This window comes from Talpa europaea, assembly GCF_964194135.1.
Source record: "Talpa europaea genome assembly, contig: HAP1_SCAFFOLD_134, whole genome shotgun sequence".
In the NCBI taxonomy this organism is placed as follows: Eukaryota; Metazoa; Chordata; class Mammalia; order Eulipotyphla; family Talpidae; genus Talpa; species Talpa europaea.
In genome coordinates, this window is record NW_028167985.1 from 94,679 (window position 1) to 113,025 (window position 18,347).

The following is an 18,347-nucleotide window of genomic DNA, read 5'->3' on the forward strand; positions in this document are numbered from 1 at the left end:
GTGCAAGCTCCATGTCTCCAGGGTCCTCTCTCTGCTGCCATTGTGTCTGCAGGGGAGGCAGCTTGGGGAGGCAGGAGCCCGCCAGGGAGAGGGACTCTGGGAAGTGAAGAGGAGGCAAAGGCAGAGAACACTTGGGAGATGCTCCCTGGTTCACTGAGAAAAGCATTTCTCAAAGTGTGGTTGTGGAATCCTTGAAGTCACCCAGACCCTGTCACAGGAGCCACAAGGTCAAAACTATTTTCTAAACGTCACTAAGACACCATTGGCTTTTTCACTATTTTGACATCTGCTGAGGTAAAACTTACTAAAAATGGAGCTTATATTACTAACTGCAGTTATTCTTCACAACTTCTTACCTCAGAAACACAACTCAAAGGCAGTGTCTTTCAAAGTGTCTTGGTTGAAGCATTAAAAATTATCTTCATTATTCTGTCATCCTCAAATCCACATTTTACAGCACCTGATGCGATGACACGCAAGTGCACACACAACACTCCTGTTGCGTCCCCAACTACCATGTGCCAAGGAAAATATTTGCATGAGATGAATTAGACTGTTTTTCTTTTTTTTGTAGTCAATACCATCTTCACATGAAGGAATGAATGATAAAATCTGTGGCTATTTGATCTGGTTAATGAGCAGACATTGTCCTGAAAATGAGTGTGTGCTCCTTTGAGAAAATCAACTGACAATTGCTAACTGAGAGTAACTTCACCTTGACCAAATATAAGTGCTCAGAAGAAAACAGAATCATGGAAAATTGTGTCCTACCACAACTTCCAGTACTACTTTTACTTTTTGGATTTGTGGTGAAAAATAAAATAATTTTTTTTAAAATAATTTGATTCCAGTGTAATGAACATTGAAGAGCTTTATAATTTGTGGAACAATATATTACTTAAAAAAATCACACATTAAAACTAACTGCAGTTAGTTTTATGCAAGAGAGAACTATGGAAATGTAACTGAATAAGAAATATTTAATGATATTGTTTCAGGTTTCACTTTGCAAATAACCTGGGAGAAAATACCACCTGTATAGATTTAATTTAGTATCCAAGTGGAATATTCACGATAATGTGAAAACACTACTTCAACATATTTGTGTGAGGCTGTAGACATTTTTTCATAGACTTCAACTAGAACCACAGCTAAATGCAGAAGGAAACATGAAAATCCTACTGTCTTCTAATGAGACAGACAAGAAAAAACAATGAGACAGACAAGAAAGACAACTGCAAACATAAAACACGTGAAAGATCCACTCTTCCCATTGCCCTGATTAAAAGAAGTTATTTAACAGGCATTGGTTATTGATTATCTATTAACAGGTATTGGATTATTACTATTATTCTAAATGAAACAGCTACATGATCAAACTCAGCTTTATTCCCAGTGTGGTAAGTATGGGGAGCGATACCTCCTAAACAAGATTATACTTGGCGTCCTCCCTAATTTGTCAGAGTGGACACGGATCCGGAATGGAAAATGACTGAGAATCTCAGACCCAGTGCTTGGGTCATGGAGACAGGGTGAGGAAGCTTTGGGTGAGGAGAGGAGGGGCCAGAGCAAAGCCCCAGGTCCCCAGTCTGCTTCTCATAATTCCAGGCCCCAGGGCTGTGTCTAGGGCAGGAAGGTTACTGTTGGGGATACCCCACTGCCCCCTTAGCCTCACTTCTGTCTCCACCACCTGTGCTGGGCCCTGGACACTTGTGACTCTTCCCCAGTTCTCAGTCCCCAGGGCCTGGAGGCTCCCAGAGAACCAGTCAGCATCACTGCCTGCCCAGGTAAGTCTCCACCCACCAGCCTAGAGTCAGAAGATCCCCAGACCCCAGCAGTGCTGGTCATGGGGCCCCCAACCCTCCTCCTGCTGCTTCTCTCCAGGGCTCTGGCCCAGACAGACCCCTGGGCTGGTGAGTGCAGGGTGGAGGGAAAAGGCTTCTGCAGAGGAAGCTGCTGCCTTAGGCCCCTCTGTCACCCCCGTGGCCCCCTCAGTCCTGGTCCCTTTCTGTCCCCCCACCCTGCCTCCTCCTTTTGTCCCCTGAGTCTTGCCCCTTCTGGACCCGCTGCCCATGTTCAGTCTCTGGAGCTCCCTCCCTCCTGGACACTTTCTCCCCTGCCCCATCTCCCTGGGACTCAGGACCTGCCCCGGGAGGAGGGTCAGCCTGGCTCTCACCCCTCCCCGCCCCCAGGCTCCCCCTTCTCTGAGGGTGTTAGAAATGGTGATGTCCCGCCCGGCCTCGGGGAGCCCCGGTGCATCGCGGGGGGCTACGTGGACGACCCGCAGTTCGGGGTTCGACGGCGACTCCCCGGGCCAGAGCGCGGAGCCGCGGGCCCCTGGGCGGGCGGGCGGGGCGGGAGGTCCGACGAGGAGACGCGGCTCCGCAGACACTCGGCGCGGAGGCTCCAAGCGCTCCTGGAGGCCCCGCGCGGCCGCCGCAGCCAGAGCCGGGCCAGGGAGCAGCGCGGGCCGGGGCGGGTCACCGCTCCCGCCCCACCCCCCGCCCCGAGTCTCGGGGCCCCGTGATCCCCTAGGCCGTGGCCCCTGCCAGGCCCCTTGACCGGGAAGAGCCCGCGGGACTTTCACCCTTTAGGTTTCTTTTAAGTTTGGGATTATTCAGGGCGGGAGATCGGGTGCGGGCGGGAGACCCCGGGGTGACTGAAGGGCGGGCTCAGGGTCTCCCACGATCCAGAGGACTCTGGGCTGCGCCGCGGGGCCCGACGGCGCCTCCCCCGCGGGCACGACCAGCTCCCCACGACGGCGCCGGGGACGCGCCCTGGGCGGGGACCTGCGCGCCTGGACCCGGCGGGCCCGCGGCTCAGCTCCCCGGCGCGAGGGGGAGGGGGAAGGTCGGGCAGAGCAGGACGGGAGCAGCCTGGGGGGCGGGTGCGGGGAGGGGCGCCCGGACTCCTGGGGATGGGGAAGGAGGCGCCGCAGCTCAGAGGTGAGAGGGCTGCGGGGCCTTTGATCTCCCTGAGGCGCGCACCCCGCAGGGAAATGGAATCATGGAGAGAAAGCGCCCCCTTCTGGCCAGAGAGGGAGCTGTCGGCCACGTTTTCCAGCTCTGGGATGGAGACTGGCCCAGAGGCTCCTACTTTTTCTGAAGGACAGTTAAGGAATCCAGTTCCTCCTGAGAAAGAGGGGAGACCACCCATGAAATCTCCCTTCACTGGATCCTTTTGACCGGCGCCATCTTAGGAGCAATGAGTTTCTCTCTCGAGATCTTGTTTTTTGGTCAGAGAGCATTTTTGGAGATCTCACTCCTGCCTGTCTGTGTCATCACCCTCCACCCGGGTCAGCAACAAAATGCTCAGAGACCTGCATCCCACCCTGGGCTCTCACCTACTACCCCAGACTCCCAGACCAGGCTGGTTTCTGGGGTTTGTGCCCCTCCCTCCATCTACACTGTTCTCTCCACTGGAGGATGGTCACATGAGGCTGCTTCAGTGTCCACGGAGGAAACAAAAAGCATTAAAATTCCATTTCTTCCTACTCAGGCCCCCCAATCGCCATATGTGACCCATCACCCCATCTCTGAGCATGAGGTCACCCTGAGGTGCTGGGCCCTGGGCTTCTACCCTGATGACATCACCCTGACCTGGCAGCGAGTTGGGGAGGACCTGACCCAGGACACAGAGCTGGTGAACACCAGGCGGGGGGGCAGTGGGGACTGGAAACTTCCAGAAGTGGGCAGCTGTGGAGGTGCCTTCTGGAGAGGAGCAGAGATACACGTGCCATGTGCAGCATGAGGGGTTGATAGCACCCCTAGTCCTGAGATGGGATAAGGAGGGAAATGTGGGCACAGAGGCTGACTCGGGGCCATCAGAAGCCCTTCTGGAGACCTTCAGAGAGTCAGACCGAGGCCTCAGGCTCAGGGTCTGACCTTCCCTTCCCTTCCAGTGCCACCTCCTCAGTTCTCCATCCTTGCCGTGGTCCTCATTTCCAGCTCGGTTTTCTTTAGAGGTGCTCATTGGACACAAGGTGGCTTCATGTGTGAGGGGGTAGAAGAAGTGCTCAGGTAGGGAAGGGAGTGGGGGATCTTGTCCACTGGGGGCTTTCATGTCCCAGGGAGAACTTGCCCTGCCTGGTTAATGGGAAGTACCATCCACACACACGGGTGTTGCCCAGAGGGCATTTGGTCCAGTCCCCCTTCATCTCCTTTCCTCATTTTTCCCAGTCCTGACCTGGGTCTTTAGTCCCAGCTCTGGAAACTTCCCTGTTCTGCAGGATTAGAAGATTCCTTTAGGACTTCTGACCTGACTACTCCCTGGTCTCACCTGATGCTTCTTCCCACAGGAGGACAAGGAGGAAGCTACACTCAGGCTGCAAGTAAGTGTGGTCAAGGCTTGGATCCCTGAGCCCTGGGAATGGTGTAGATGGAGCCCATGGGGGAGTCACTCTCATCAGTTTCTCCTGTGGTCTCATCTCTCACCAAGTTTTGTTGTGTTCTCCCCCAGGCAGCCACAGTCCCTGTGCTCTGAAGTGTATCTCCGCCCCTATAGGTGAGACCCTGGAGAATTGCAGTGGGGGTGGGGATTGAGGCAGAGAGGCTGGGACTATGCAATGGGGATGCTTTCAGGAGGACATCTTGGGAATGCAGTGGACCATTGATAATGTTAACACTCGGGTAATGAGTGAGCTGTCAGGGGTGAAGATGCCACCACATCCTAGCAGGGGCCAGGACAGGAGGAGGGGTCCCGCCCAGCTCCTTACACCTCAAGCCAACCATAAACCTCCTCCTCTTCTGCAGGTCCAATGCTTTTTCAGTCCCACTCAGAAGCTCCTTCTCCATGGAACTGTATTTATTGGGGTGTTGTTCTGACACTCTTTACACTGTGTGAGATTTGAATTACTTTATTCTGGGGCTTGATGTTAATTGACTTCCCATCATTTTATATTGTGTACCCTGTCATTCTTGTTATACACACACACACGCACACACACACACACACACATGCGCACATTCCCCTCTCCTTGGGAACCAGACCCTCACTCAGCACTGGGGTTACTCTGACCCTCTGTCTCTGGTCCCCTCAGAGCCTCCCTCTCTGCAGTGTCTCTACTCAGCAGTGCCTGGGCAGCCCCAGGAGTCCCTGCACCTCCTGCCTCTGCCCTTCTGGGCAACCAGCCCCTCACCCTGCATGGCAGTGAGGAGGCGAAGGCCAAGTCCTGAGGTCAGTGACCAATAGAGGAGACAATTTACCTTTTTCTTTTCTTTTCCCCCTCATTGTATTATTCAGTTGAGGTTAGCATTGGTTTACACACTGTATGTGTTCAGAGGCAAGGGTCACATCTCTTCAGATGTTTGTTACCACATCACACCCACCCTAAGGGCACCCATAGTCTTCACTACAGTCCATCGGGCCCTCTTCCTACTTTGTTTCCTACTCTTACCCCCAGCCATAGCTTCAATTCTACAGTCATATATATAGAATATGTTTTGGTTTAGTTTCATCTGTCCCAACTTTGTTTCTTTATATTCCAAATATGAATGAAATCATCTGTATATAACTTTTTCCTTCAAATTTATTTCACTTAGCATAATCCCATCCATATCTATCATGTTGTTGCAAATTCAATATTTCATCTTTTTCACAGCTGAGTAGTATTCCATAATGTGTATAGCTTGTGTTCTTTATCCCCTCATCTGCCGTTGGGCACTTAGGTTGTCTCCATAGCTTGGTTATGGTAGACAGTGCCGCAGTGACTGTAGGAGGTGCATATTCCTTGGAATTAGTGTTTTAACTTCTTTGGATAAATACCATGGAATGGGATCCTTGACCATATGACAGGTCTATTTTGAGGAACCTTCATTTTTTTTTTTCCCCATAGGGGCAGGACCAATGTGCTATCCATAGAAAACAGAGGTACCAAGTTACTTCCCCGCCTAAGGAAAGGTGAGGCTGAGCAGGGATGAGAAGCTAAGGAAGAGGAGGAAGACATGGAGCAAGATGGGGAAAGGAGACTGAGGAGGTGCATGGAGCAGAGAGACATGTGAAGAAGAAACCACGCCTTGCTTCTCACTTGGACTTGTGCCATGGAGTTGGGACATGGAAAGAGACATGTGAAAGAGATTAAAAACATGGGTGAGAGACTCATGGGGAGGCTGACAATGACCGCTGTTATCTTGTCATGGATTTAGATTTTGTTCTTTTCCTTCCAGACTTGCCTGGCCCCTCCTGACCCTTTCCCATGGGTCTCTACCAGTAGGTGCCTTAGCCTTGTGGCAGGCGTTCGGGCCCCAGTGGGCCTGCTTTGGGCCCAGCCTGTTTGGCTGGGCATTGACCCATGAGGGGACGGGTAACTTTGGGTGCTTCACTTGGGAACTATACTAACTATATTCTTTCTCTTCTTCTCTCTCTATTGCACACTGATTCTCTATTTTATAGTAATTGTATTAAAGTTCTTTTCTATTGAAGGTCTTACACTTTAGTGTGTTTTGTCTTTATGCAGCTGATGGCAGATCCCATGTAGAGTGTGCAGTTTTGAGGGTCCAGGGAACCCCTCATTCTGCCCACTGACAGGACAAGACATCATTCCCACCCACCATGTGCCAGAGTTCCTTTTTCTCCACACCTTTCAATGGGTCATTCTCACAGATGTGAGGTGGGAACTCACTGTGGTTTTATTTATTTTTTAAAGATTTATTTATTTATTTATACAAGCACTGGGTACAGTAAGAAGCGCAGGAGGGTGAGAGAATTCACCAAAGCAGAGCAGGGAACAGAACAGGCAGGCTGTCGAAGAAATACACTGCTGAGGGGAGCAGCAGGAGGGGCAGGTGAGGTCTGTTGCACCATGTGGGACCCTCGCCTGCGGCCGCGGATCAAACTGGCTTGCAGAGGCTGCTGGCAGCTTCGCAGCCCAGTGCTCACCCGCTGCGCCACCAGGGGAGGCCTTCATTGTGGTTTGAATTGGCATTTTTCTGACAGCACATGATGATAAACTTGTATCCATATATCTATTGGCCACATGTGTATCTTTTTTAGAAAAGTACCTATTTAGCTCCTCTCCTCTGTTTTGAGGTGTTTTCTTGTTTTGGAGTTCTTTGTAGATCTTGGATATTATATCCATGTTGGATTGATGATGTACAAATAGTTTCTCCAATTTGATACTGTCTTTTCATTTTAACGATAGCTTCCTTCACTCTGTAGAAGCTTTTTAGTCTGATGTGATTCCACTGGTTTCTTTTTGCTTTTGCTTCTTTGGAGCACAGAAGACACTATGGGCAGTGAAAATACTCTGTATGATATTCTCATGATGGACACAGGACATTACACATGTGTCCAACACCCCAAGAACGGACACAAGGGAAACCATGACTTTGCAACTATGACGAGCAGGTCTATTACTTGTAACCCACATGTCAGTCTGGTCTTAACACCTAGTTTGGTCATGATAAAGGAAAACCATGACTTTGCAACTATGACGAGCAGGTCCATTACTTGTAACCCACGTGTCAGTCTGGTCTTAACACGTGATTTGGTCATGATGTGTGAAGAGTTTTATAAGTTGAGGAATGAAGTGTAATTTACTTTAGAAAGCATATTTCATGCTCATACAAGGACATTTAAATAACACTCAAGGATATGCATAAGTCATTCCCCTCCACCCCCAACACCCCAATCAGCCAGTATCTGCTCAAAACCTAGCAATTTATCTTTTCTCTTCCAAATATATGTATCTCCATGCTCCTGTCTGGGCAATAGTGTTCGTTTTCCCATCAGTAAAGGAGTTCAGGTCACAGAGTTGGGGGGAAACATTTGCAAATCACGAATCTGACAAAGGACTGTATCTACAAATAATGCCGAAAACTCAATGATCAGAAAGAAATAACCCAATTTTAATAAGGACAAAAATAGTGTAATAAATGAATGGCACCTCATCTGTAAAAATGTACAAAACTTCTATACAAACGGCAACTGTATTCATAGAAAAGTGAAAATATGAACAATGCTCACTATCACAGTTAAGAACAGTGACACCATCACACCTAGGAGAGACTGAAAATGCAAACTCTGCACAATACCAGGTGCTGTCAAGGGTGTGAACAACAGAAGCCTCATTACATTCATTTTTTAAAATTGTTTTATTTATATAAGAGCTGGGGTACAGGCCCAAGTCGCGGGAGAGTGAAAGGGTTCACCAGAGACCTGATTCACCAGATCTGGTGAATCAGGATTCACCAGAGTGGGGAGCAGAACAGACAGACGGACTGAAAGCACTGCTGAGGGAAGCAGCGGGCGAGAGAGGAGATGTCTGCCCTGCCAAGTGGGAGTCTTCCTGGCTGACCGGGAATCGAACCTGCACTGCGGAGGCTGCGGACAGCTTCACAGCACTGCGTTCAACCCACTGTGCCACCGTGGAGGGCCCTCATCACATTCATTTTAAAAGATGCTTTAGGGGCTGAGAGACACATCAGAGCCCTGGGCACTATTGTTGCCTGGTTGAGAACAAAACGGAACCTGGTAAGAGATGACACCACAGGAGGGACAGATGAGGGTGACTCCCCCATGGAGTCCATTTACACTGTCCCCAGGGGCTCAGGGTCAAACCACTGATCTACACTTACCTAGAGCCTGAGTGTAGCTTCCTCCTTGTCTCCCTGTGGGTAGAAAAATCATGTGAGACCAGGGAGCAGTCAGGTCAGAAGCCTAAAGGAATCTTCTAATCCTGCACCACAGGGAAGTTTCCAGAACTGGGACTAAAGACCCAGGTCAGGACTGGGGAAAAAGAAGAAAGGAGGTGAGGGGGGACTGGAGCAAATGCCCTCTGGGCAACACATGTGTGTGGATGGCACTTCCCAATAAACAGGCAGGGCAAGTTCTGCCTGGGACATGGAAGCCCCCAGTGGACAAGATCCCTCACTCCTTTCCCTACCTGAGTGCTTCCTCCTCCACATCACAGCTGCAGCCACCGCAGCTCCAGGGAGCACAGCTCCAAGGAGAACCAGGCCAGCAATGATGCCCGCGGTGGGGATGGAGGACTGAGGAGGGGGCACTGGAAGGGAAGGGAAGATCATACCCTGAGCCCCAGACCTTATCCTGACTCTCTGAAGGTCTCCAGAAGGGCTCCTGATGGCCCTGAGAACAGCCTCAGTGCCCACATCCTCCTCCTTACCCCATCTCAGGACTTGGGGCTCCAGCAGTCCCTCATGCTGCACGTGGCACGTGTATCTCTGCTCCTCTCCAGAAGGCACCACCACAGCCGCCCACTTCTGGAAGGTTCCATCTCCCCCAGGCCTGGTCTCCACCAGCTCCATCTCCTGGGTCAGGTCCTCCCCATCTCGCTGCCAGGTCAGGGTGATGTCCACTGGGTAGAAGCCCAGGGCCCAGCACCTCAGGGTAACCTCATCCTCAGAGGTGGGGTGGTGAGTCACATGTGTCCTTGGGGGATCTGAGGTGGTAAATCAGAAAAGTCATTTTGTGTTTCCTCCATGGACACTGAAGAATCCTCATGAGACCATCCTCACAATGGACAAGACAACTGGTGTGGCAGGAAGAAGCATAAACTGTAAAAAACAGGCTAATCTGGGGAATCTGTGTGATTCTCCTATTCCTAAGAAAGTTCTGGAATGAGGAGGAAAGCCCAGGGTAGGATGAAGCAGAGGGAGTGGAACACAGACTTTTTATTCCTGACCTGGGTGGAAGGTGAATGACACAGAAAAGCAGGAATCACATAACTGAAAATGTTCTCAGACCAGAAACAAGACTGAGAGAGAAACTCGTGGTTCTCAAACAGGCCGCCTGGTCAAAAGGACCCGGTGACGTGTGATGTCAGGGACTGTCTGTCTTTCTCAGGAGAGACGGGATCCCTTCACTGTCCTTCAGGAGAAGCCAGAGTCTCTGGGAGTCTCTCTAGTGCAGAACATGAACCCCAGGGGATTCCCCCTCTCGGGACTAGAGAGAGGACTCATTTTCCGCAGTGACTCCAGGCAGGGGGGGACCGGGAGGCCTCCAGGCCCCTCTTACCCGTGCGCTGCAGAGTCTCCTTCCGGACTCCAGGCATGTGCGCAGCCACCTCAAGCACCTGCCCTCCGCATAGTTCCTGAATTTCTCTGCCTCACCCCGGGCCTCCCACTCGCGCCGGGTGATCTGAGCGGCCGTGTCCGCCGCGGTCCAGGAGCGCAGGGTCTAGTTCAGGGCCACGTAATCAGCGCCGCGAACTGATCATACCCGCGGAGGAGGCGCCCGTCGGGCCCCATATTGCAGCCAAACATGTTCTGGAAGGTGTGAGAGCCTGTCCCCGCCCCGTCACCCCGGGATCTCCCCGCCCACGCCCCCTCCCGCCGGGAATAAACTAAACAGAATGAAATGGGGTGAAAGTCCCGCGGGCTGTTCCCGGGCAGGTTGCAGAGAAGCCTGGAGGGGGAGACCCTGGGCGACCCCCGTCCATGGGGATGGGGGTGCTGACCCGGCCCGGACCCGCGCCAGCTCACCGGTCTCGCTCTGGTTGTAGAGGCCGCGCAGGGAGTCCAGGTGCTCTCAGTATGTCAGTGCGCTGTCCCTTAGGATCCGCGTCCTCCCGTCCCGCTCCTCCTGCTCCTCCTGCTCCTCCTGCCCGCCCAGGGCGCCCGCGGCTCCGCACTCTGGCCCGGAGAGTCGCTGTCGAACCGCCCGAACTGCGTGTCGTCCACGTAGCCCACGGCCATGAAGCGGGGCTCCCCGAGGCCGGGCCGGGTCATCGCGGTGTAGAAAGTCCTCAGGGAGTGGGGGCCTGGGGGCGGGAGGGGAGACCCGGCCTGTTCTTCTCCCCTTCGGGGGCTCGAGTCCCAGGGGGCGCCCACGAGACAGAAAGTGGGTGAAAGACGAGTGAGAGTGAAAAGCGGCTGCGGGACGAAAATGGCCGGGACTCGGGGGCCAGAGGAGGCTGGGGTCTCGGGGGACGGAAAGGGGCCAGGACGGGGCGGGGCCGAGGTGGGGGGACAACTAGGGCGGCGGCGAGGTCGCGCCTTTCCCCCGCCCGCCCGCGCCCTCGCTCCCGCCTCTGGGAGCGCCTTGTCCCCTCCCGACCCGCACTCACCCGCCCGGGTCTCCCTCGGGGCCGCGGCCCCCGCGAGCAGGAGCAGGAGGGCTGTGCCCCCCATCCCCCAGGACGCGCCCCCACCCGGGCTGGGGAGACGGAGTCCCGGCGGGCGGGCGAGGGCTTTGGAACGGGAACCGCGGGGCTGCTGATTGGCTGCTCTGGAGACCTCCAGGCAATGGGGAGTGAGCCCTGGGGTGAGTCACCAGTATCCAGGCAGGAGGACCCGCCCAGGCTGTGAGCCCAGAAGCGGAACCGAGGGGAGAGGGCGAATCCCCAGCAGTCACCTTCCAGCCCTGCACCCCGCGCTGGGGACAGAGACCCAGACAGCCACACCCCGAGACCTGGGACTTTGCCGCCCCCTCCTATCCTGCTCCGAGACCTTTGCCACACCGTGTCCCTGAGTCCAGGCCCAGGGACTGGGTCCGCAAGTCTCAGACATTTTTCTTTCAGAAACTCTGTTCAGTCTCACAAATTATTACGGATCCCATGTATAATTTTGTTACGTGGGTTACAGCTTTAAATATTTACTTTACTAGAATAAAACCTTTTTAAAAGATGTTATTGCTTCTTTACTTTAGAATATAAATAACCTGGGGCCTCCCTGTTGGCACAAGGGGTTAAGCATCAGCACTGTGAAGTGAGCTGTAGCTGCAGCAGCACAAGTTGGCCAGGGAGCAACTCACATGGCACTGCAGACCTCTCCTGCCTCACCTGCTGCTCCCCTCAGCAGTGGATTTCTGTAGATCTGCCTGTTCTGCTCCCCACTCTCTGTCTTTGGTGAATCCACTCACCTGCCACACCTCTGGCCTGTACCCCAGTTCTTGTATGCATAAATAAATAAATCTTTTTTAAAAAGAATACTAATAACCTATGATATGCTAATGATGGAGTTTTTGAGTCAGTGGGTTTGGAGTGAGGGATTCTTGGGGTCACTCTGGGAAAGATGTCACCAGGGCTCCCATTTCAGCAGTACGTGGAGAGTTCCCCAGGCAAGTTTCTTCACGAGACAGAGACACTAGTTATATTTAAAGGGAAGGTTTTTTACGGGGAAAAGGATGTCCTAAAGCTAATTCCATACAGGCTTTGTGGACTCCACCCCCACCCCAGGCCAAAGCCAAAGACACTGGGAACTCCAAATCCCATCACCACCCAAGGGAAGGTGGCTGGGATCTGAGGGTGGGGTGAAGCAGCCAGGTTTGGTATAAAACCAGACACGTGGGCTTTGGTGGGGGGCTCTTTTTTTGGCTCTCCGCCAGCTGGCAGCGCTTGGCCAGCTCTGACAGTGCCTTTGTGTTTCCAGGTTGGCGAATAGGGTAGGACGCATTAAAGACTTTATTTCCCTATTTTCTCCCTGAGTTGTACATTTCCTCATTTCCCTTTCCCTTTTATTAACCTTTTGTGTGTGCCTGTAGTGGAGTACAAATAAGTCCCTTTTATGCGCGCAGGTGAGAACCCACAGCCAGGCAACCCATTTTTATATCGGGGCTGCTCAGGTTTATTAGGGAAAGGTTTATTAGGGAAAGGGACAGAAGAGTAAAGGATATTTGCATAGACACAGGTGGGCAGGAAGAGCTGCCCAGAAAGGGACAGGTTTGCTGAGAGAGGCCTGCATGGTTGCAAGTGGGCGGCCTTGAGGAGAGCTGCCTCCACTGAGGGAGGTCAATGAAGAGAAGTGCAGGCATGATACAGGTCATGGGCAGGCAGGAGGCTGCTGCCCTGCGGAGGAGAGATTTGGTGAAAAGAGGCACCTGCAGAGTCACAGGTGGACAGAGGGAGTGCTACCCCAGCCTGTGCAGAGACCGCACTAATACAGTCTTCTGTTGGGGAGGGGCCACTCCTTGTGAGCCTTTGGGTTAGTTGCTGATTTTGGATAACTGTGCAGAATCTGAAAGCGACCAGAGATTCCACCATGGGCTCAATCTCCATATCTTTACCCTTGGGCCTGTGCTCTAGACAGCAGTCTGATACCTGCTTGGATTTTCTGTTTTGTAATCTAGGCTTTGGTGCCTAAGGATCTTGGTATCTAGATCTGTGTCAGTGGCTGTGTTAATCCCTTCTACCCCCTGCTCCTTGTGTGAGCCAGATTTCTGGTCTTGGGGAACCTCCTTTCCAGTCTTTTTCTATTGCTGTTCTCCATCATTTACTAACTTGACAACTTCCAGTACTATTTTTACTATTGGGATTTGTGGTGCAAAATAAAGTGAAAAAAAATTTTTTAAATAATTTGATTCCAGGGACCTCCCTGGTGGCGCAAGGGGTTAAGACGCAACCTATGAGGTAATCAGAAGCCTCTGCAGCCTCAATCTGCTCTGGATTCCCAGGCCAGCCAGGGAGCAACCCACATGGCATAGCAGACCTCTCCTGACTAGCCCACTGCTACCCTCAGCAGTGTCCTTTGGTCAATCTGCGTGTTCTGTTCCCCACTCTGTGTCTGGTGAATCCTCTCACCCCCCACACCTCTGGTCTGTTCTCCAGCTCTTGTATGCATAAATAAATAAATCTTTTAAAAAAATAAATAATTTGATTCCAGTGTAATGAATACTGAAGAGCTTTATGAAAGGTTTGGCCTGGTAAAGAAAAGGAGAGCCAGGCTAAACTTTCTCAAAGGAAGGGAAAATTTATTGCGCCCCGGGCGGACTTCACGGACCCATGGTGGGGGTCAGTGAAGCCTGGTGGGCTGTTCCCAGGTGGGCTGCCTGGTGGGTTTTTGCATTTGGCCTCCTGCATGGACCTTGACTTTATAACTTAGTGGAACAATATATTACTTTAAAAAAAAAAAATCACACATTAGCACAAGACCCAACCAATATGCAAGAGAGTGATGAGAAAATATATTATTGAGCAAATGAATATAAAGATTCCAGCAGAATTTCCAGTCTAGGTGCAATTGTAATAGAGTGGTGCCCAGGAAAATGTTCCCTCGCCCCACCCAAAGGAGGGTGGAGCTAAAGAGAAGAGAAGAACCTGGAGAGGAGACAGAAGAAAAAATGAAGCAGGATGGAGCCAGAAGGAGACATGGAGGAGGCACATGGAACAGAGAGACACGTGAAGAAACTGCGTTTGCCTTTTGGTCCTGAAACAGACGTGGTTGAGAGACCCATGGGGAGGAGAGCAATGTTAGCTTTTATCTTGATTTTGATTTTGCTCTTTTCCCTCCAGACTTGTCTGGTTGTCTGGTTATTTCTGATCCTTTTCTGTGGGTCCCCACTAAAAGATGCTTTAGATTTGTGGCAGGCTTTTGGGCCTCGCTCTGGGCCAATCCCATTCGGGTGGTCTTTTACCCATGAGGGGAAGGGTAACTTTGGGTGCTGGATTTAGAAACTATATTCTTTGTCTTTTCTATATAGTTTACTAATTGTATTCAATTTCCTTTCCATTACAGTCTTAAATGTTTTGTCTTGATATGGCCGATGACAGAACCTATTTAGAGCAGGCAGGTTTGCGGGGCCTGGGGTGCTCCTCTCCCTGCCCTGTAACACAATGAACACGCCCATGCAGGCATAATTAACAAGTTTGCTTACTCACAGCTCTTTCCCTTCTAAGATGCATGGCCAGGGCCTGAGCACTCTTATCTACAACGTTGGGCAGTAAACCAGCTGGCCTGTCTCTTAAAGGGCATCCTCAAATACCTCATCTTGCCCCCTTTGCCTGGCGCCCCTTGTCTGGGGACTTTGCAGCAAATGGTTGTGCCTGCTTGTAGGGTAAAGAAAATATCAAGCTTTTCTGCCCTTCCGCCATCAGGATAGATGATGGATCCTTGTCCTGAATGCGTGCCTGATGGCGGGCACCTGGAATAGGGTGTGGGCATAGGTAGATGGGATTCAGCTGAGCTAAGACTGTGCTTTTAAGGGCGGTGTCACGGGGATGCCAGCAGCAGCAGTAGAAGCCGAAGCCGAAACCGAAAGAGAAGCCGAGATCACCAGAGAGCCCAGATCGAGTGAGGATTTGCTGGGGGCTGGGAGGCCTGCCAGCGTCCCGCCCCCCCCAACACCCCTGCCTGCCATATGCCTGGTGAACCCCAATAAAAGACAGGCAAAAAACCCACTGAGGACTCTGACTCCTCCTTTACCCGGTCTGCATGGGATCAGAAAACCTGCACTGTATCCAGTCCTGACCCTGTACTGCTGAAAACGATGCTATTGATGGAGGACAGGAATGAAAAAAACTGAAGAAAGGAAGCACCACAAGACCAGAAACCTGGCTGTAGGATAAATGGTTTTCAGGCTTTTCTGCCCTTCCACCATCAGGATTGCCTTGCCTGATGGGGCACCTGCAGTTGTTACATTGTTGCAAGCTGTCTGGTTTACTTCTGTGGGCCGTGGGAGGGGTATTGAGATAGGCTCCAGAGAAGCAGAAGCAGGAGAGCAGCAGAAGAGAAAAGGGGAGAAAGTAGCCAGAGAAGCCCAAAGTGAAGACTTGCCAGGGGCTAGGAGGCCTGCAGGCTTTCTGGCCCCCTGGCACCCCTGCCTACCCTGTACCTGTTTGCCACACTACATGTAAAGCTCAATAAAAGCCTAATAAAACCAATGCGGGCTCCAGGACTCTCCTTTACCCCATCTGCCGAATGATAAATAACCTGCTCTGTGGCCATCCTGGTCCTACACTGGCTCTCACAAGGATGGGGGTAGAAGAGATTAGCATAACCATCAACACAGTTGTGGAAACTAGGATCCTTCTGCACAGACTACACAGTTGTGAAAACTAAGATCCTTTGGCGCCAAAGCCTAGATTACAAAGCATAACATCCAAGCAGGTATCCCAGGGTGCATCCAAAGGTAAAGATATGGAGATTGAGCCCATTGTGGAATTTCAGGTCTTTTTCAGATTCTGCAAAGTTATCCCAAATCAGCCACTAACCCTAAAGCTTACAAGGAGTGGCCCCTCCCAACAGAAAAGGACTATATCCCTCTGCCCACCTGTGACAGATACCTCTCTCCGCAGGGCAGCAGCCTCCCTGCCTGCCATGACCTGTACCTGCCAAGGCTTCTCCTCACTGACTTCCCTCCGTGGAGGCAGCTCTCCTCAAGGCCGCTCGCCTGCAACCACGCAGGCCTCTCTCAGCAAACCTGTCCCTTTCGGAGCAGCTCTTCCTGCCCACCTGTGTCTATGTAAGTGTCTTACTCTTCTGTCTCTTGCCCTAATAAACCTTCCCTTTAAATATAACTAGTGTCTCTGTCCCGTGGAGAAACTCGCCTGGAGAATTCTCCATGTGTCGCTGAAATAGGAGCTCTGGTGAAACCTTTCCCAGAGTGACCCCAAGGACCCCACATTCTAAACCCACAGACCACAAAAACCACATCACTATCAATGTAAGAGATATGGACAAGGTTGTGTATAAAAGGAACCCTTGGTCTTTATTTTTTGTTTTGTTTTGTTTTGTTGATTTTTTAAAAATAAATTTTATTTTTATATTCCCCATACAATTGGAACCCCCTTATTTTGACCCCAATCCCTCCCCTCCCCGCCCCCCAACCCCCATAGAGTGTCTCTGGTTCATAGTTGTTTGTTGATTTTGATTTTCACTTTCTTATAGTTATTCATTTTCCTGGTCCCTTATTTAAGTTTTCTAGATTCCTGCTATGAGTGAGACCATCCGGTATTTTTCTTTTTCTTTCTTGCTTATTTCGCTGAGCATGATCCCTTCCAGCTCCATCCATGTTGCTTCAAATTGCATGTGTTTATCTTTTTTGAATGCTGAGTAATATTCCATGGCGTATATGTACCACACCTTCTTGATCTCTGAAGAGTAAATGCAAATGGCCAACAGGCATATGAAAAAATTTTGAACATCACTTGTCATCAGGGAAATGCAAATCAAAACTACCATGAGATACCATCTTACACCAGTGAGAATGGCACATACTAAAAAAACTAGCAACAACAAATGTTGGCGAGGATGTAGAGAAAAAGGAACTCTCCTGCACTGCTGGTGGGAGTGCAAACTGGTCCAACCACTATGGAGAGCTGTGTGGAGATTTCTGGACCTACTAAACATAGAGCTTCCATAGGATCCAGCAATTGCACTCCTAGGTATTTACCCAAAGGACACAGAAACATCAATTCCAAAGAGCACCTGCACCCCTATGTTTATAGCAGCACTGTTTACAATAGCTAAGCTTTGGAAACAAACCAAATGCCCTTGGTCTTTAAACCGGTGCTCAAACCTTATGGGGCTACCCAGGTCTGGGACCTCATACATGAATAATAAAGCTTCTGACCTCACCATTCCTGAAGTACCGATTGTTCTTCCTCTGCCTGGATAAAAGGCCAGAATTTATTTCTACAAGAACACTATGGAAATGTAACAGAATAAGAAATATTCAATGATACTGTTTCAGGTTTCACTTTGCAATTAACCTTGGAGAAAATACCAAAACACCACCTGTATAGTTTTAATGTAGTATCAAAGTGGAATATTTCAAATTGTCTGAAAACACTACTTCAACATATTTGTGTAAGGCAGTGTCTGCATAGTTATAGTAAGGCAGTGTGTATTTTTTCATAGACTTCAACCAGAACAACAGACCAAATGGAGAAGAAAATATGAAAATGCAAAGGTCTTCTAATGAGACAGACAAGAAAGACAATTGCAAAAATATAAAATGCAAAAGATCCACTCTTCTCATTGCCCCGATTATTTTCAGAAATATTATTTCTGTTAAGAACACTTTCTGTTAACATGCATTGGGTTATACATATTATTCTAAATGAAATAGTTACATGATTAAACACAGCTTTATTCCTAGGGTGGTAAATAGGGGTAGTAATACCTCATAAACAAAAGTATACTTGGCGTCCTCACTTATCTGTAAGACTTTATGCAGATTCTGAAAGGAAAATGACTGAGAAGCACTGACCCAGTCCTTGGGCCTGGAATCGGGGAGACAGTGTGACAAAGCTCTGGGTGAGGAGAGGAGGGGGCAGAGCAAAGCCTCAGGGCCCTAGTCTGGTTCCCATAGTTCCAGGCCCCAGGGCTGTGTCCAGGGCAGGAAGGTTACTGTTGGGGATACCCCACTGCCCCCTTAGCCTCCCTTCTGTCTCCACCACCTGTGCTGGACCCTGGACACTTGTGACTCCCCCCCAGTTCTCAGTCCCCAGTGCCTGGAGGTTCCCAGAGAAGCCAATCAGCATGGCCCCCAGTTAAGTCTCTGTCCACCAGCCTAGAGTCAGAAGCTCCCCAGACCCCAGCAGTGCTGGTCATGGGGCCCCCAACCTCCTCCTGCTGCTTCTCTCCAGGGCTGTGTCCCAGGCCCAGGCTGGTGAGTGCAGGATGGGGAGAGAAAAGGCTTCTCTGTTGGAGGCTGTTGACTTAGGCCCCTCT

At 50.8% G+C, this 18,347-nt stretch overlaps 1 pseudogene across 1 annotated transcript; it reads right to left on the minus strand.

Annotated features, from left to right (window-relative positions):
* Positions 1–8,881: 8,881 nt before the first annotated feature.
* LOC311188036 (class I histocompatibility antigen, Gogo-OKO alpha chain-like) lies at positions 8,882–10,717 on the minus strand (annotated as a pseudogene). Its single transcript has 4 exons — positions 10,440–10,717; positions 9,973–10,240; positions 9,122–9,397; positions 8,882–9,001 (listed from the first exon to the last, which is right to left on the minus strand). The product of its transcript is annotated as a class I histocompatibility antigen, Gogo-OKO alpha chain-like (transcript).
* Positions 10,718–18,347: the final 7,630 nt, after the last annotated feature.